Source organism: Falco peregrinus, chromosome 2 (assembly GCF_023634155.1).
Source record: "Falco peregrinus isolate bFalPer1 chromosome 2, bFalPer1.pri, whole genome shotgun sequence".
NCBI classification, from domain to species: Eukaryota; Metazoa; Chordata; class Aves; order Falconiformes; family Falconidae; genus Falco; species Falco peregrinus.
In genome coordinates this window covers 1,808,589-1,827,993 of record NC_073722.1, presented here as the reverse complement: position 1 = coordinate 1,827,993, position 19,405 = coordinate 1,808,589, and positions in this window count along the sequence as shown.

Below are 19,405 nucleotides of genomic sequence, written 5' to 3'. Positions count from 1 at the left end.
TTCTTTCTTCGTACTTGCATATTCACTCCAAAAACAGCTAAGCTTTCAGGTTGAGCCATACTCTGCCAGAATCACCTGGTCCGTCTTGGACTCCAAAAGCCCAGGAGACAGTTATCCTACTCCTCTTTTTATAGGCAAGTAGCTAAAGCATCTCTTCTGACCTCAACTCATGTCATGACTTAAGGAAAGACAGAGTGTCTTGTTACTATGAATACTAGCTCATAGCTATCAGTCCTACCCTTATTAAAGTCGATGTTCAGCTGGGTAACTGATAGAACAGGGCAGTGGACAGCAAATTAACTTCAGTAGCATTAGGCTGAGCATTTTTTTCTGTGATTTAGGATAGAAAAATAAAACAAATGAATCAGTTTTAAGGCAAAATGAAGACTATTCGAAATTTTGTGGTGGTCATTTTGTTAGAAAAATGACTACTTTGGTAGTGATGCAGACATACAAATGTAATATACACCATATCTCTTAACTAATTCTTTACTTAAAAGTCTTTGTTCCACTTGAAAAATTCATTACATTCAGTCAATCAACATCATCATCAGTTAATCAAATTCCATCAGCACAACAATATCTTAAAGTTAATTTTTGCAAATCTCTAGTGTTATTCTGGCTTTCAATAACATCAAATGACAGAAGAACCTTTTCCTTCATTTTGTGGATTATTTGCATTCAGTACAAAAAAGACCACACTCTAAAAAAGAGGGGGAAAGGATGAAGTGTTTCTAACTCTGAGAGATATCATATAATTAAGCATCCAGCTGCATACATTTTTAATATCACAGACAACATGGTAATTGACATATGTGATTCTGGATCACACTTCAAATTTTAAATTATTTCACTTGACTGAAATGTGTTTAAGTGCACTATCGAGACACTTTCAGTAATTCAGCTTTTAATGACTATCCGTCTCTCCAGTGCTACCTTTGATGTTAAAATAGTCTAAGAAATAATGTAATTTTCACACATTCTTACTGGGTTATATTCAGACATTTCTTAAATATTTTATTTAAGAGCTCTCCCTGACCCCAACCACAGCAAAAATGTGAAAAGATTTTACTTACAACAATTTTATGTCTTGTAGTTGCTAAATTCATTTAGATTATCGGGACCACAAAACCAGCATTGATTGCTGAATCTGAAATAATATCAAAGGAATAAATCAAAAGGTTAGAGCAGACATAAAAACTACAAGATGTAGCAATGAGTTCCTAATAATGAATGTTTCCAAGATTACACTAAGATCTTAAAGATATAATCATGTTCCTATGAATCAAAATTAGTAGCTTGGGCAGTTTTGTTACCCAGTGTGCCCGGGTTCACTAGGCCAAAAAGGAGCATGTACGATCAAGTGCCAGATAATATTTAATTCACTAGAAGTTTGCAGATGCATAATTGAATGCTTCAGCTTAATCATAATTTGCCATAGAAATCTCCAAACCCTATATGTAAATAAAGAAACTTAAAAGACTGTGTAATCAGCGCAGTTAATGCTTTCACTTATTATTGTAGATTATTTCCATCTGCATATAGAATCTGTGAAGGTTTTACCTATTAAAAAAATAATTAACAAAAAAAAAGAAAACAAAAAAGCCTGGGATGTAACCTGGAGTAATGGTCTAAAACGCTTGAGTATAAATGTTACTAATGGAAAACTCTTGAACCATTGCTGTAATACACCTTATTTTTTCATTAGGAAGAGACAGACTCATCACAACCTTATGTAACAACTCCAGTTTAAACTTTTCTTTTAATTCTCTGTGTTAAACTGACCTTGCATCCAGGGCATAGTTTTAGAAGCAAAGTGTTTTTTTTCTGAAAGAAATAGTTTTCATTAAGATGTTGCCTGGTTTATTTAATGTTTTCAGACACTAGTAAGAGAGCTTCACTGAAAAATGCAGAGTTATAATTTTAAAGGGATTGCTTCAGTACAATAAACAGTTTTATACAGGCTGAGGACAATTATTGTGTAGGAAAAAACAGTGTAGCTCTCTTACCTCCTTCTTGTAACCATCACCTTGCCCTTTTAGATCCCTCCCCTCTTTAGAACTGCTAAAGCTCAAGATACCCAGGAAGTTATGTTCTACCACCAATGTGTCCGTGTGTCCCTTTTTTTTTTTTTTAAGAATTTGTTGTGTTTGGTTTAGGGAATATTCTTTTTCTTTACATGATATTTTTAATAGAACCAGCTAAGGACCATTTTATTGATTCTTCCCTAAAGAATTTGTTTGGTTGTGGACAGAGATGCATGACCTTCTTCTGCTTCAGGCTACATTTTAATTAATCACCAAGAGTAGAAATGATCTGAAGACTTAATTTGACAAGTGGGGTTTTTTCATTGCATTTTGGTTTTTTTATTATTTTCAGATCTTTTTTTTTTCTAAAGAATATTTAACAGTACCTAAGTGTGCAAGCTCAACTAGCCTCCACGTTAGTCCTGCTAGGAACAAAGAACCCCCATGAACCTTCCCCTCAGGCAGAAAGATAACCCTTTTTTAAAAAGACAGGCTTTGTAATATGCCCTGCAGGTCAGCTAAACACTTCACAGCCTGAACCTAAAGTTGCCTAAGTACAACTGCAATGCCATTCAGTAACCTGACAGAATTAAGAAAAGATGTCACATTTCCACTCCTCAAAATGGAAATTCTGCTATAGAAATAATCAATCCAGTCCTTCTCCAGTCAGTTTCATTTGAAAACTGTAGAAAATCCATACAAAAAATAATCAGGTCTCCATATACTAGCACCGGTAGAGTTAGCATTCCCTTTATTCCCATCTTCATCCCCACACCCATGATTCTCTGTCGCAGATGATGGCTCATTACTATAGAAACACTGCGATACCACCATGATCACATAGTACCCTTTTCATAATACTTGTAGAAAATGAGAGAGCACAATTTTTGCAGAAAGGATCAGAAGAAAGAATGGAAGGCCAATACCAGAAACAGTAAAGTCTGAGGGAGTATGCAGGACCTCTTTCCCGGGGGCTGGGCAGCTTAGCAGCAGGTTTTTTTCCCTAAGATCTGTGCTTATTTGGCTGCTGGTTCCTGCCACCAGCGTAAGTAGAGTCATCACCCAGCTGTTCCAGTCCGGTATATGTACTGAGGGTGCAGAACAAATCTGGATGCCTGTGACTTCAGCTTGCATTTGTCATGGGTGGAGATGGCAAGAACGAATTAGTATCAAAGGTACTGAAAGCAATTCCAGAGACAGAGAATTCAGCAGAGCTTGATCCATGGCATTTACTTGGCTTTATCTTACCAAAGTAATGTGCACTACTGATTTTCAAGGTACTGATATGACAAGATGAGGTTTTAAAACCTAGAGGGTAAGTAGGACACACAACACCTTGTACATGCTGAATTTGTATAACTTCTCTAGGCAGCAGGCAGGCTATTATAACTTTATTGTTTCAGGATATAAGCCTATTATACTCCGCAAATGAATAAAGTGACATTTTGCTGTATCGGTTGAAAAGATTAACAGTTCACAAAGCAAACTGCCGAGTGCGGCAAATTAAATACATTAAAATGTGCAAGCTTAAAATTCTATACTCCCTGCGCTATAAACTTACATACGATACAGTTTAAAGGGTCTCAGTGGCTCAGTTAATAATACACTGGCCTGTCAGCTTTCTGGATGCAATTTAAGTCTGTTAGGTTGCAGTAAGCCATGACAGGGTGTGTTTTTCTCAGTCATTAATGAATGCTGTAGGTAAATTGTGCAATAAGAAGGTGGCCCTGAGGTATATTAGTGTCATAGTAAATGTGCTAGGATTATTTCAGCTGTTATCATCAAAAAGAAAAATAGATATTTTTGATGAATCTCAAATAGCTTAAAAGTTCGTTGTGGACAAGGACTAGAATACGGAGGTACACTCTCAGCCTAAACCAGTGAGAGCTTTATCAGAGCTTCTCCTCGTGCGACCTGTCATTTTGAAGTGTTTTCTCTAGTGATGCTTATCTGACAGAAGAACGAGGCCTAAGCACTGCCTGGAAATGGGAAGAAAATAAGCATTAGAAAGACCACAAATCCGTGAGAGTCCCAAGGATTTAACATGAGGACTCCTCCAGCGGCTAAAAGAAACAGTCTCCAACATAGGAAACACAACTATTTCAAAACAAAGGGCTTGATCTCAGCTGATATTAATTAGCATGGATAGAATTGCCCTACTTTCTTGGACAACAGCTATCTGGCCTCTTAAAAGTCCGGACAAAATTTCTTTAGTAAAAAAACATGGTGTTGAGCAGTCGACTAAAAAGCTAACACAAGAAAGCCAAAGAGGCGTACAGAAAAATAAAAATATTCCGAGTTTCATTTTTAAAAGGGACTCAGGCTTTTGTTTCTGCTTAGCCCTGTTAGACTGACATGCTCATTTTACAGGCTTTGAAAGGTGTTAATATTAACACTTTACAGTAGAGAGATGGGCAGATTCTATCAAATTGCTTTAAAAGAATCAGTACTGGAAAATTATGTGCACAGACGTTTGCATTCATCAGTTCCTATCTACAAGTTCTCATCCCAGCTGGAAGTCTAGGCCACAGCTCAAATACATGGCTATTAGCTAGAGCAAGGAGACGATAAAGCCATAAGAAGAAGCAGGTTTACAGAGCTAGCTTCACATCCTCATGCAAGTTCAGGTTTGGTTCCATTCCAGAACCAGGCAGAGGATCTGGACATTTATAGCCTTGCCTGATGTTTACATATTCTCCATACTATTACTTGATATCTCTTTGAGTATGTGGAGCCTTTTCCCCACTCTGCCTTCCTTTGCTCTGCCTCAGTGACAGAGATTGTTGTCTGGTAGCAACTTGCTGGTCCTCTTGCCGGCATGAAGTAGAGCTTAGCAGATCCTCAGCTGCTTTCAGAAATCCCTCATTGCTGCTCCTGATGCTGGTGCAAAAAGATGTGTTGAGATTAAGAGTCTGTTGAGCACAATTTAAAATGTGAAAAATTCTAAATTGGTGCAAGTCTATTTGTCCAAACATATAAAAAATGATGCTCCTACAGCATTCTTGAGCACAGCTACCCCAGCTGCCTAGATGGTAGGTCTGCCCCAAGCATCTTAACTTCATTTCCACAGAAATCAGACAGTTGAAATATGTCAAGGGATCTATGTCTAAATTCAGGAATGTGGTATAATTCTTGGGGTTTTCAATTTAGATGTTGTCTCATAAGCCCAAATAGTTTAACCCACTTTTAAGAGTGAATTGACAGGAAGAAAATGTTTTTACCTTCTTGGTTTGAATGTAACTTTTGTTGTTTTGAGTATTCTATAAATTGTTTGACACTGCAGCTGCTGTGGTTCCACAGTATATTCTGGGTCAATTTCTGCTCTGATTACTGTAGTTCTTCTACTGTTCCAGCTCTGCCTCACCCATGTGAACAGCACTGATAGCCGTGGTGTAAATCAGAGACTTAGGAGAATGACCAAATTTTTCCAGACTTACTTTAAAACATACTTATGAAGTAAGAATTATTCTAAAGTTGGCAGCATTTTGGATCAATTTTGTCTTCAGTTAGAACCGAAAGAATGGTTTTATGTAGCAAAATGGTTGATGTTTCTTACAGAAAAACAGAAAATACATGTCTTTTTTCCTGTTCCACTGCCTTCTTATATTTTTATTTTTCCTTTGGAATCCTAAAGTTTGCTGAGCCCTGTGGGACCTTCTGTGTCTCTTTCCATGAGGACCTTTTTGAATCCATTTTTCCAAGGGCCAGCCATTAATTTAATCAATAATTCCTTCCTAACACTAGTGCTGGATGACTCCCACCAGGTCTCACTGGTCTATGTTAGAAAGCCTGGCCTCTCCCCAAATGTCATGTGACAAATTTAATGAAATTTAGTGTACAGTAGGCTTCTGAAAGAGTTCAGAAGATCCAGCACACAGGAATCCCTTGAAAATCTGTTCAGGGCTTTTTTTTCTATAGTAGGATCAGCAATTTGAATGAAGCTTCTAAAGGATTTTCTAGGGAGAAATGTCACGGTACTTTACAGAAGCTGAAGTCAAGATTATTCCAAAATGTGTGCACAAGGTCAGATGCATGAAACACGAGTTTTGCTTATGCTTGTAATGAGTTTTTTTCATGTGACCAACCTTTGCACAAAGGTCTTTAGGAATCTCTTTGAAAGTTTATAGAATTTAATAAAGAATTTCACATTCTCTACATTTTTTATTTTAAAAGATAATGGAGTCATTATTTATTAATATTGAATACCCACTACAAAATCTTACAGTTTAACATTTCTGCAGAAAGGCTATCATTACTTACTATGTCTTTAAGTCTCCTTGAGAAGAGAGGGCTTAGAATGTGACTAATTGTGGTTTTTCCTACCAGTCAGCTTTATTACCCTTATACATCAGCATAAGAGATGTGCAGGTTGTTTTTTAAGTCAAATGCTTTTGGAGAAGCAGTGATGGCGAATCTTGAACTGAAATCATAAAGTAGCCTCTAAGGACTAATAAAAATGGTGAATTTTTTGCATGCTGCTTTCAAAATTCAGAATGAAGACATGTAAATATAAAAAAGTAAGTTGAAACATTAGAAAATATTGCTAAAATTGTTATACTGGTTATCATTAGTCTTTTTCAAAAAAATCTTATGAATATTAGTAGAAACCTCCGTAGCACTACTTTGTATCAAGACTCTTAAGTACACGAACACTTTCAAAGGACAGTAAAGATTTAGGCCTTATTTAAAAAGAATTGTAATTTTACTCTGATAGTACAATGAAAGCAGCTGCTGGAATGTAAGGCAGAAGGGAGGAAAACAGTATGAGGGAGTTGCAAGACAAAAAGAAGGTCAGTCAGCAGAAGAAATAACTGGAAATCAAAATCACAAAGTAATATCTACTTGTGTCAAATTATATCCTAGACTGTCAATGCTAAATCTCCCTTTGGCTTCAAGTTACTGATTTGGGAAAAAAATCCCAAACAGTTCTAGTGATTTTAAATTAACTTTTATGGATTTTTCCACCTATAATTGAAAATTGAAACATAAGTTACTTCTATATAGTAGCAAGGATCTTAGAACTTCTCCAGATACTGTCCACACTGCTGTAGTCTCCCTTCTCACCTTTACAATGCTTTTGGCTTGATTAGGAAATAAAAGAACTGATTCTGGCCAGCAGTTGACACATCTCATAATTTTTAACCCTTTTTTACCCCAGTGTGATTTCTATTTGGGCTGTGGTTGGATGGAGTTTACTCAAGAACCGAAGTCTTATTGCAGAAGCCTGATTTGTTTTGCTTTAAACAACTCTCAGAGGCTTTCTGCTGTAAAAATGGAGCCTGACAGCAGTGAAAGTCCTGGATTATGTCCAAGATCTCCAGCAAGGTCCTTGCTATGAATCTGATATCCTTGGCTCCTGACAGTAGATATAAAACCTGTTTTCTTAGTCTTCTATCCCTTCAGCATATCCATGGGAAATTTTGAAAAATTATTTTTCTATTAGGGGATCTTTTCCCTTCCAGAATTTCAACAAAAGGACAATTCTTCTGTTTGCAAGTACATTTTTCCCCAGTGAAAATGTGAGTGGTACCTGAATCAGCTGAGTTCTGAATATGAAGTCTCCTGAATTTGGAGGTCACCTTTTGAATGTGCCCAGGAAAGTGGGAGCTGCTTCTGGTATGACTGGACAGCTGTAAAGAAAAAAAGAAGACATTTCATACAAATAAGAAAAAAGTAATGAAGGGAGAAGAAATATGAGATCACTAATTCTAATTGTGAGCCACAGTCAATGTTATCCTAAGTTGCATCACAAGACTTTACACAAGACTTTGTGCTATATAAGATGTACAGCCACAGACTTGCATACTCTGTTCTTGAAAACCACTGTATGGCAAAAAAGCCACACACTTTCTAGATCAAGCACAGGATTCATAAAAGCTGGAATTTCCTACCAGCCTCAGAAGATACCTTCAAAAGTCAAGACTATAATCTTTTACCAGTCTCTTTTCCTGAAGAATATTTCAACTCTAATGTGTAAGCCTCTAACCCTACTTGTAACTCTGATGGAAATGGAACTAAGTAGCTTTATTAGTTTGAGTTTAAAAACAACTTAACTTCAAGAAAAAGACTATTCATTCACCCATATGACACAGAAAATGCTTTGGATTAAAGTACTTTCATTACAAAAGTGGTGGGAAGGTAAAATACGATTAGGCTCACCTAGATCATTTTAATGTTTGGTTATAACCAACTGAGCTGGGACAATTTTTTGTGCCAGCATTAAGATCCTGATGATAATGGGGTTACATATCCTCTGTTAAATAAAATGTGAAATTTACATGCAGAGTGGTATGTCCTCTTGTTGCACACGTATAACTCCCATTAGCATTAATGGGAAATATATTTGCCTATCAAGAAGAAAATATACCTAGTTAAATTCCATAACATCATGTCAGATTCTGATGTCTTCTAATACGATCCATGCTCATACACCAAAAATTTTAATAACTCAGCTGAGATATACTGGTTTCCATATACAAATCTCAAAGGATTTTATGACTAGGTCCATGCAACTGAAAGATGCCTGTGAGGAAATAAATTTATGCGTCTGGCAATGCCTTGGTGGCATACCCCAAAACGCCTGCAACAGATACTGGAAGCCAAACTTGTATAGGAGCATAGAACTCAACAAGGGTGAATATATCATAATTCAGCCCAGACAAAGTATTGTATACACACAATTAGTCCGTTTCCAAGAACCTGTGGTGAGTTTGCCTTGGTTAAGGGCCAAACACCAATCCAGCTGCTCACTCATTCCCCCTCCTTGGTGGGATGGGGGTGGTAACAGGATAAGAAAATTATCAACCAAGATAAAGACAGGGACATTGCTTTTAAATTACTGTCACTGGTGAAACGGATTCATTTTGGCAAAAAATAGTTTAATTTATTGCCAATTAAAATACATTTGGGTAGTAAAAACAAAGACAGACTTTAAACCAACACCTTTTCTCTCTTCTATGCCCAACTTCACACCTTTACTCCTGACCCCTCTAGTCCCTTGTCCCAAGTGGAGCAGAAGGGGCTACAGTTTCTCTCTGCAGATTCTTCCTCCTCACAATTTTTCCCTGCTCCAGTGTGGGCTTTTTATGTGCTGCAGTTCCTTAAGGAAATACCCACCTTCCCCAGCATGAGGTTCTCCACAGGCTGCAGCACGGATATCTGCTCCAGCACCTGAAGTTCCTGTTCCTCCTCCTCCTCCTCCACCACCACTAACACAGATGGAAACTACCTTACCTGACCTAGAGCAGGATTTCTGCATTGGGTCAGGTAGACATACTCCTTAAAGCAGATGCTCCTACTTCAGGTTTATGGCTTAGTCTGGAGTTATCCATTTCCTCAAAAAGTTTGTAAGGATTGGGGCAACCAGGCCTTTTTTGTGAGACTGAAAATCTCATACATCGTTTATGCCCACAGATTTCCAGTCCTTTGCTCTGACTGGCTCACCAAGTAGACTGCTCCTAACATAAACATTTATCACAAAAAAAAATATTAATTTTTCTTTGCTTGAAATGGGTCATTTCCAAAATAAACCCCACTGACCTTGCAAATCTTCCTGTTGAACATGTCTCATCTAAAGGACTGTGACGCTAGAGATGTACCTTGGAGTAGTGTAATGCTGGCTGGAGGAACTGACTACTCTTAGGTCTTATGAGGTGTAGTAAACTGGCATTCTGGTTCAGGCTACTAACAACAAAGATAAAGGATATTTGGATGAGAGAAGGATTAAGTAGTTTGACAGGAAACATGGAAAATGAAACTGCTGTGATTTTTCAGAGATGATGGAAAATATGAGGGCATTTGTTCTATTAAGTATAAAAAGCTGATCTATAAATACATATCTACAAGTTATCACAACAAAAATAGCTCAAAATATTCAGAAAAGGCTGGTCATTCAGCAATCTTTAGCATATAAGTGTTCCTAGGTGAGGAATCCTGCGAGCCTTAATTATGATACTACCGAGAAAGCTAGAAGAAGTGAGAAGTAAACATTGGCTTCATAAATTTTGTTTTATCTTAACATACTTACCTACAGATTATTTTATATAGTCCAAACTGAAGAAAAAAAAATCACTAAACTATGATGTCTAGAAGTCATATATAGCTTTGTCTTTTTCTCTTCTACATGTTTCACATGATATAGATTTATTACATTTTATCATTTATGATAGAGTAAAACCCAGATGTCTTAGGCTGGACAAGAGCCTATGTTGTACCCAGTATCCCAAGAGTAGAGAGCTGTTTCCTTTCTTCACTGCCTTAGCCTTCAAGTAATTGATTTTAGGGGCATGACAAAAATAGTTCAGGAAATAGGTCCAGACTTTCCAACTGCTGTAACACAGCAGTTCTGTGATTTCAGCAGAGATATGCCAATTCACACCTGCCAGGAAATCTGGTCTTCGCCCTTAAAGTGGCAATTACAAGATGTATATCTCTTCATGATGAGATTTATATTATCAAGCACATTCTGTGGAGTTTTCCTTGCTAGCTTCAGGGGAATAGATATTTACAGATGAGTCATTGACATGTCTTGAGCTATCACAGAATCTCCAGAGAATCATCAACCTTTTCTTCCACAGCAGCAAAGGTAAGAGAAGCAGCATTTTGAGCTCTGAAATGTCGCTAGTTTGGGAGATCAAGTCCTCTACACCTCTTCAGCCCTTTGATTAATATATTTGGATAATATTTAGATTTATGCATGTATCTCATACTTACATTCTGAAGTGTTTAGGTGACCATGTTATGATTCATAACTAATTTCCTTTTAAAAATATGACAAAAAACCACGAGTGACATAAAACTGAGCAAAGCACCATGAAGACAGAATGAGAGGATACTGTGAGGTCAGAGAAGGCAGAACTTAAAGGCTGCTAGAACTATTGAAAGTCCTCAGTCAAATACCTCCCAGTAGTGAAACAATACTCTTTTCTTATATTTATATCAGTTTTCTGCTTAAAGATGTTCAGAACCTCTTTCTCCTTTGATAGTTCAGCATGGTTAAATCCCCTGCTGAAAAAAAAATACAGCAAAAAGTGTCAATGGAAATATGTGTGCTTTGAGAAGTTCCAAAGTTTATCTGAATTATGTCCTTCAGATTTCCAAGTCTGTAATAGTGGATTTGGTTATAAAAGGTGATGTTTTTCAGGTGCAGTTATTGTTCAGGTAGAATACGTGCCAAACGGAACTATGAATCCTCTACAATAGGTTGAAGTACATGCTCTTCTTTCCTTCTCAATGCATAACTTTAAATATAAATTAAACAGTGTGTGCCCAAATTTTATTCTAATAATCTGAAATGACAGTTGCATATTATTATTATTTTTTAGCCAAACACATTCACTTTCCCAAATGATTGACAGAAGAGAGCTGTTGAAACAGGTGAAAAACTGCTAAAAGCTCCAAAATTATTGTTTGCATGTACAATGGAATTTGAGAGAGATTAATGCGTCACTTTAGCAATCCTATTCTATTTGTGACAGTGGACACTGAATGTAAAACAAGCCCTTAGCTGGTTAAAAGCAGCTTGATTCATAATTTGGATTTATTGTGAGCACAGGTCAGATGCAGATTGGGGCCTGACCCAACCTGTAATTTGACATTCAACTTCTTGCTTTTTATCTGCTACCAGTCTCTAATATTCATTGATTAAGACTAAACTGATTTTCCAGAATACTGAAGAAAAGAATAACAAAATTGAAAAGTTTTCAATTTGTCATATTAATGAATGGAGTGTAATTAATGGCAGGAAAGAACTGAAAGAGACACAGTCCAGTAACTCAATTCATCACAATATCAGTAACTCGTTTCAGCGACGGAGAATAGAAGTGAAATTACAGTCTTCAGAAATATGCAAATTCATATGACCATCATGAGACTACATATTTGTATGAATTAAAATAATAACAGGTCTGGATAATGGGAGGAATCTTTAGAGAGACACGCAGGATTAACTTAGAGCAAAATTATGGAAAAAATGCCAGTAAATTCCACACTTAGTGGAATGTATATGTATAATATACATTATCAGTATTATTTATATATAATATAAAGGTATAGCAAGTTAAATTCAAGATAGTTAGGAAGTCACAAAATGTGCCACATGCTTTGCAATTGCAAGTAAAATACAGGTAACTTACAATATCCATGAGGAAATTGGAAAATGTATTTTAAACTCCACATCTCTTCTGGATTTATGTTCTTGTCTTCATCGATGTGAAGGCTCTTGAATTACATACCTTAGCATTTTCTGACAAAAATACACTACCCAGGAAAGGGAGAATAGGGATTTATTTAAAACAAAACAAAACAAAACAAAACAAAACAAAAAACAACAACAAAACCCAAAAAATATTTAATTTAAAATCTAGGCCTTCCTTTTATTTTTGTCTGAAGCTGTAGTGGTTAAAATAGTCATTATTGGGAGGTAAGAAATGGAATTAATTTCTACTCTGTATGAAAGACTGTACCTGGCACCTCCTAGAAGTACCCCAACAATTACTCCACGGTTGAGATAGGAAGAAAGCTGTGTCTAAAACACTTTTTTCCCAAGGCTTTTCCATTTCTCACAACATAAAGTAAAAGATTAATCAAACAAAACCAGGGAAAATGACAAGAATTCCCCCGTACTGTGGCTACCATCTATGGGACTGGAGATGTCCAGTTTCTGCTCCAGGAAGAGAGTTTCAGTTTTAAAGCAGTTTTTGCAGGGAACATTTGCTTGACTTACGGGGCAAGGACTGTCACCCTGATTTTGACTGTCAGGGGTGATTTTAGAAACCGTGAGGCTACAAAATTCTGGTTTTATTTTTTATCACTGTCTTTTCCTTGATCAAAAACTTTGCTGTTTGGGATTTCATGTTTCAAGGATTAGAAGAAACTAAGCTGGATTTTAATTTGCACTGGGTTACTTCTCAGGAGAGACGTTATGCAGCACTTTGGCACCTGTATCTTGCTGTAGATTTAAAACATACTTGGTATACTGTGGCAAATGATAACTATAATAAACTATACAACTATATAAAAAATAAGAAATTATGATTCCATGTGGTACAAGATTAAATTCTTACTCTTACTCCAGTAATTGTCAAAAGAAAGGATTCAAGTTGTGCCATTTAGCATTTTAATTGCCAGTTTTGTTCTTAGTGTGGATTAATTTTATGCCATATTATGTTCTTGTAATAATTTTGTTATGAAATATCAGGGAATGGAAAATATATTGTCTTATGTACAATATTCCATGAATTAGAATAATGTACTATAGTACCTTGACCTTTTCTATACTCTGTAATTTGGATGAATGGTCATTGCACTTTTCCTTCATTAACAAACTGAATAACCAATAGCTGAATTGATGACATGGGCATGAAGTCAAGAAACAGAATAATGAAATAGTCACAGCAGCACAGTATGGTAGATGACTATGTCTCAGAGAACACATGAGCCATTAAATCTCAGAATCAGTGAAAGGGACTTGAATGAGAACAGAAAGTGCAGAAGAAAAAATACGTTTTCATGACAATAGAGCAAGCTTAGCTTATTCTTATTAAGCCCTTGTAAAATTCTATTGCCACATAAAACATTAGAGCAAGTGAAATATTAAGGCTTAATTTAAACAATAAACACATCACTGGACTAGACAAGGCTTAAAGTTTCTTTAACAAAGAATTTAATATCAAATATTTATAAGCGGATTTAAATTCTAATGAACTGACAGTCATCATACACACGCAATAGCACAATGATAGAAGTACTACAAATTAGCCATATGAGACTATTGCCTAGGTCCCCCTTTCAGGCAGACTGTATCCACAATGACAGCACTTCCACAACACTGTTAGAGGTACCATGAAGGGACAGTGCATTTAATAGAATGGAGGGAATTAAGTCACATCTATTAAAAATAAAATAACCATACCCATTTTATAGTAGAATTAGTGATAAAACTGCACTTTGAATTGACAAGATGTATCGGTTACAAGAAGATTGAAGAGATGTTATGGCTATGTACCGACTTTGCTATCCTGCTAGATTCAGTTTGCAGTTGATTACAGTCAGTATTGCTTATTTGTTTATACTCAGATTTAAAAACATTTTCAGTCATTTTGGACCACTGATTTCTACACATAGTTTTCTCCAACATGTAGCAGGGAGGATCATGGATGTCTTCCTTACCAAAGTCCCGACAGACATAAAAGAAGGGTAGTATGCAAGCTTGTGGTAACCCTTTATCAGCATAATTTCTAGCCAATGTTGGTGTTCTGGATCGCCAGAAGGACGAATAAAGTACCTTTAGTACAGGACAAAAAATGCGTGCTGCAAATTTGGAACTAAAGATGAACTCTTGCTTCAGTAATTCTATTTTTAAACTGCTGCGTTTCACCAGTCCAGCTAGAATCGGCTCCACGGTTTTGCATGGGGTTACTTCTCAGGGGAGACGTTATGCAGCACTTTGGCACCTGTTACTTTTGCATGGGGTTACTTTAAGCCTGTAATATCACGTTCCTTCCTCACAACAGGCAAAATAATTGTTTGTGATCATTTATACAGCTAGGTAAGAACTAGGTAATTACTTACAGCTAGGTAAGTAACATTGGAAATGTAACATTTTCAGATTGCTATTGTCAAAACTCTGGATAGAGTGAATTAGAACAAGAAATTTTACAATTTCTCTCAGTTTACATAAAACAGCTGCAAATCCAGTTTGTAGGCTTCATCATTCATTTTGATGTGCTTTGTTTTGTTCCCAAGAAAGAAATATATTTATAATTTCCAGAAGAACTGCCTCAGAGGTAAATGGTATCCAAATATTGTTCTGTAGAGATAAAAAATGTATAGTGTCAGTGGCATTTGGCTGTGGATTGATGATGCATTGCACAAGGATATAGAGACATCATTCCTATAAAACTTGTAACATTATAGTTTAGGGTATATTTAACCTTTAATACAAATCATTTTTATTTCCCTCCCTTGGAATTCAAAGCAGGGCTTTTTTTGGTTTTTTTTTTTGTTTATTATTATTATTTTATTTCTTTTATGTTGTTTTTTTGGTGGAGTGTTTTATTTTGGTTGAGGTTTGTTGGTTTGTTGGTTTGTTTTTTGGGGTTTTTTTCTGTGTTTGCCCATACTGTGGCTGCTGTGATGTTTTTTGCTTTGGCAAAACTGGAATAGTGGACTTGATTGCAAAGAACAAGAGTAATATCAAGAACACCAAGAACACCAGCTTAAGCTGAACAGATCTCAGTGTAAATGAGTGTGAAATTGGGCTTTCAATAGGAAGTCTGAACTGGTGAAATACTCTTTACATTGGAACTGTCATCCAAATCAATCTTCAGAAAACACTAAGGCTGTAATTTAAACTCACAAAACCTTCCAGAATATAGAGGGACACAGACACCCTGACTTTCCTACATCTTATTTTTCCCTGTTCTCCTATGTCCCTCCCCTCCACTCGCTTTCCATACCATGATTAGTCCCTGATTTTTCATGTGTATTGTATATAATCATTTGATAAAATTTGCCATCTGACAGTCTTTTCTGAGTTACAGAAACATAGAATGTTTTTCTGTTATGTGTGATTAGTTTCTTGATCCTCAGTTCAAAAAACGAAAGGATCTCTGGAGACACTCAGGATTAGCACTGTACTTAAGGGTCTGTCCGGTAGCAAAGATAACAGTTAATCTTAGGCATCGATCCTTTGCGGACCTGCTGCCTACCAGTGCAATGATTTCCTCCAGAAGTATTCTCCTGATCCATACCTGACTCCAGAGGCAGCGGGATCTGGTGGCTGGGCAGAGACCCAGACCACGGATCTGCCGGCCAAAATTTGTGCGCTGGGAGCAGCAGACCTCTCGGCTCTGAGTAATAATTGAGTCAGAACTGCAGCAAATTAAGGTAAGACCTTAAAGTGAAGCACTTAAAAACCCCACAACAGCTGAAAAGGTAATAAAAGGAAGGCAATTTAGCAATAGGTGCTAGCTGTTTCTAACAATAGGTGGCTTTGAAGCTTCCATGTTTCAACAGTTTCCAAGCAGGTTAACTATGAAACTGTATTACAGAAATTTGAAGATTTCTACTCCAAATAGAAATTAAAGTTATGATACTTTTTTGTAGAAATAAAAATAAAAATCAGAGCATTTGAAAAGCCAACAAGAACTCAGGGAGTTTGCAAATCTACCTAAGAATTTACCAAAGTGCTTCCCTTTTAAGCTGCCCATCCATGATTAAGAAGTTGAATAAAATAATTTGAAAACAGCATGAAACTGTTGCCAAAGTAATTGTGCTAGAGTAATTACTACTAGTTGAGCATAGAAGTCACTAGATGAGCTGAAGAGAGTGGCTAGTTTCATACCTGGAGAGATATTAGAGAGTTCAGAATATTTCCAGCAGAGATGTGCAGTCAGGTGCTCTACAGAAAGGAGCAGTGAGTCTTCAGCAGGCAGAATTCCTCCAAAACCAATGGGCAGACAAGTCTGCAGGCAGTGGGAGCTCTCACAGCCAGAGTATGAACCCTGAGTGGAGGCCTGTCTTGTAATTTGCCAGAAGTTTCCAACCATGCAGCATGGAATGAAGTAAGTGTTAGTGCCAGCAAAAAACCCTCAAACCCTCTGTGCTGATAAATCAGGCTAAGAACTAGAGCACATAGTGCCCGGGAACATAATAATTTCTCTTGTCTACTATGAAAATTGAGAACTTTTGCTAAGAGCTGAGCACCATGTCTGCTTTCTTGGTTGATGTGAATCAGAACCCTGTGACAAGCTAACAAGATAAGACTGTGCCTAATCTCTGGAAATGTGGCAAGAACTACAATGGATGGTGCAGTTAAGACCAAGAGATGATGCACATGTAAGATACAAATGGAACATCACCATCCCACAAATTAACATCAATTAACATCAAGCTGTTGCATCAGTTACCAAGATGGCCCAAACCATTACTACTAATACTTGAACAAGACACAGACAATAAAAGGTAAATATGTAAAATGAGGCAGTTAAGACAATGCACTTTCTAGTGCTTAGAACTAAGCATCCCTTAGTTCTAAGGGACTCTACCAAGTAAATGTATAGATCAAGAATATTTTTTTAAAAAAAGGCACAGTTTCAAATAACATCAGAGAAAAGAATATCTGTGATTGTGTTAAATGTAACTATTTTGGATTCCCTTAGGAAGGCTGTTCACCAGAGTGGCAAGGAATTGAAAAGGCTGAGGAAGAAATTGAGGGGAAAAAATGGAGGGGATAGGGAAGAAAACCTACTACAAAAGAAAAGAACGCTGCTGGTTTACAGTTCATGGGGAAAATTTTTGAACCAACTTCTTTAAGTGTGGACTAGGAGCTGCATATAGTTAGAAAGCACAGAAGAGACCAAAAGTAATAATTTATCAATGTAGAATAAAATGATCCTTCCCTTATGTGTAGATGTGTTTATGTTGCCTGAAGAAAAGCAGTATTTACCTGTCATAGACTATTATTCTCACTTCCTGTGGTAAGAAAACACCGTGGCCAGATGGGTGATTGTGCATATCAAATCTGCTTTTGCAGGAGATGCTTTATGTTGGAATACCTTTCAACAGACAATGATTCGTTGTATTTAAGCAGTAATCACTGCAGTATAGATTTGGACATATTTAAAAATGGTCCATCTACCTCCAGCTTTGTTTTTTGTTGGGAAACCGTAATAAAATATTAAACCACCTTTTTAAAAGAGGATAATTTCAAACAGGAATTTAACACTATTCAAGAATAGAAAAGTACCAGTGAAATAACTGTAATTACCTCAATATTTTCTTCAAAATAAAACTGAAAACAAATATCCCTTTACTTTTAATAGCTGGCTGGGGATTTGCAGATGTATAAAGAGACACATATGTAAAACTAGATATGATAACATTTGGGTTCCCAGGAACTGTCATGACCTCATGAAAAAAACATCCTACAACAGATATAAATGGTCCTTAAAGGTGTTTTCATCAGAAGAAACAAATGTCGGCATGCGCAGTTACCATCCCAGGTGAACACAAATTATGGAGCAGTAAGAGTGCAGGACTGAAAGAAGGTAAGAAGTAAGAGACACTGAGCGGACCATTTCGGCCTGACGATTTGTGAACAGGCAGCGGTTCCCACAAATGCATTATGCTGCATTTGCCTATAAGGCCAGTACAATTTGGTCACTTTTAGAAAAAAATAAATCACCTGTGTATCTGATAAATATTCTGACATTGCTAGTCTGGACTTGATTTCTCTCTTTAGGTTTCTTCTCCCTACTTCTACTCTTCAGAGAGTACCAATACTAAAATACTCATACCCTTTAGATAGGAAGTACCTAAATGTTGTCCTACAAAAGCCAGTATCCACAAGTCATGTGTCTGTCCACTACCTTCCATTTGTCATTTCTAGCAAGATTATAACTGTCCTGAAAGTGAGGATATTACTATATAACCAAAAGATAGCAAAATGGGACCTTGATCTCAAACTTGTTCCCAAGATACTATTTTAATGTAAAAAATTACTGTGCCAAGAGTAAACTATTTTTTTCCCCCTTTTTTTTTTTTTTTTTTAGTGCTGAGCATCCGTTATTCACTGTGTTTCAGAGGAAGCAGAGAGGAGTAAAATCTAGTTCTCTGGATGGAAAGAAGTACCAAACATAAAGCAATACAATTCTCTTGAGGAGAAATTGAAATGTATTCTATTGATTTACTTTTGGTAATTTTCTTTACTGTTTAGTTGAAATTGTAGGAGTGGAGGGTGGGAAGGCATATCTGTTGAGCGCTGTATCAGTTCCTCAGAGCTTGATGAAAGAATTGTAAATATCACACGACCATGTTGTAAATCTCACTGTACAAACCTCTGGTTTCCTTAGTCCAAGGATTTGAGGAGCACTTTGCAGAAAGTACTTTAATGGCCTGAGGGAAGGACTTTTTGGATGCATTCTATGCTTATAGGTTTCATTACATTTATTGTGAGTCTGAGTTTTGGACATCTTTAAGGATTTTATAATATTTCCATGAAAAAAACCTGATTTATCTGATTTCCTCTACTCCCCAATTCAGAATATATAAGGTTTACAGCCCATTTCACATTTGAAAGCGTGAAGCTATTTCTTTACAGATATTTGGGTTTAGGACAAAAAAAAACCCAGATGGACAGCTGTTGTCTGCACTGGTTCTGTCTCCCAGACAATATTCAAGGACAACAGTATGTTCAGTAATTTGTGATTCTATTATGAAAGTTACTTGTGACTCTAACTTAATTGCAGTTACATTTATCTAGCCCTTAGAAATACTTCCTTGAAGCATTTTGAAGACTTGGGGCCCAAATTTAAAAAGGTTTACCCTCATATTTATAGCTGGCAGAAAAACGGGGATTGTTTTTCTTCCTCTTACAA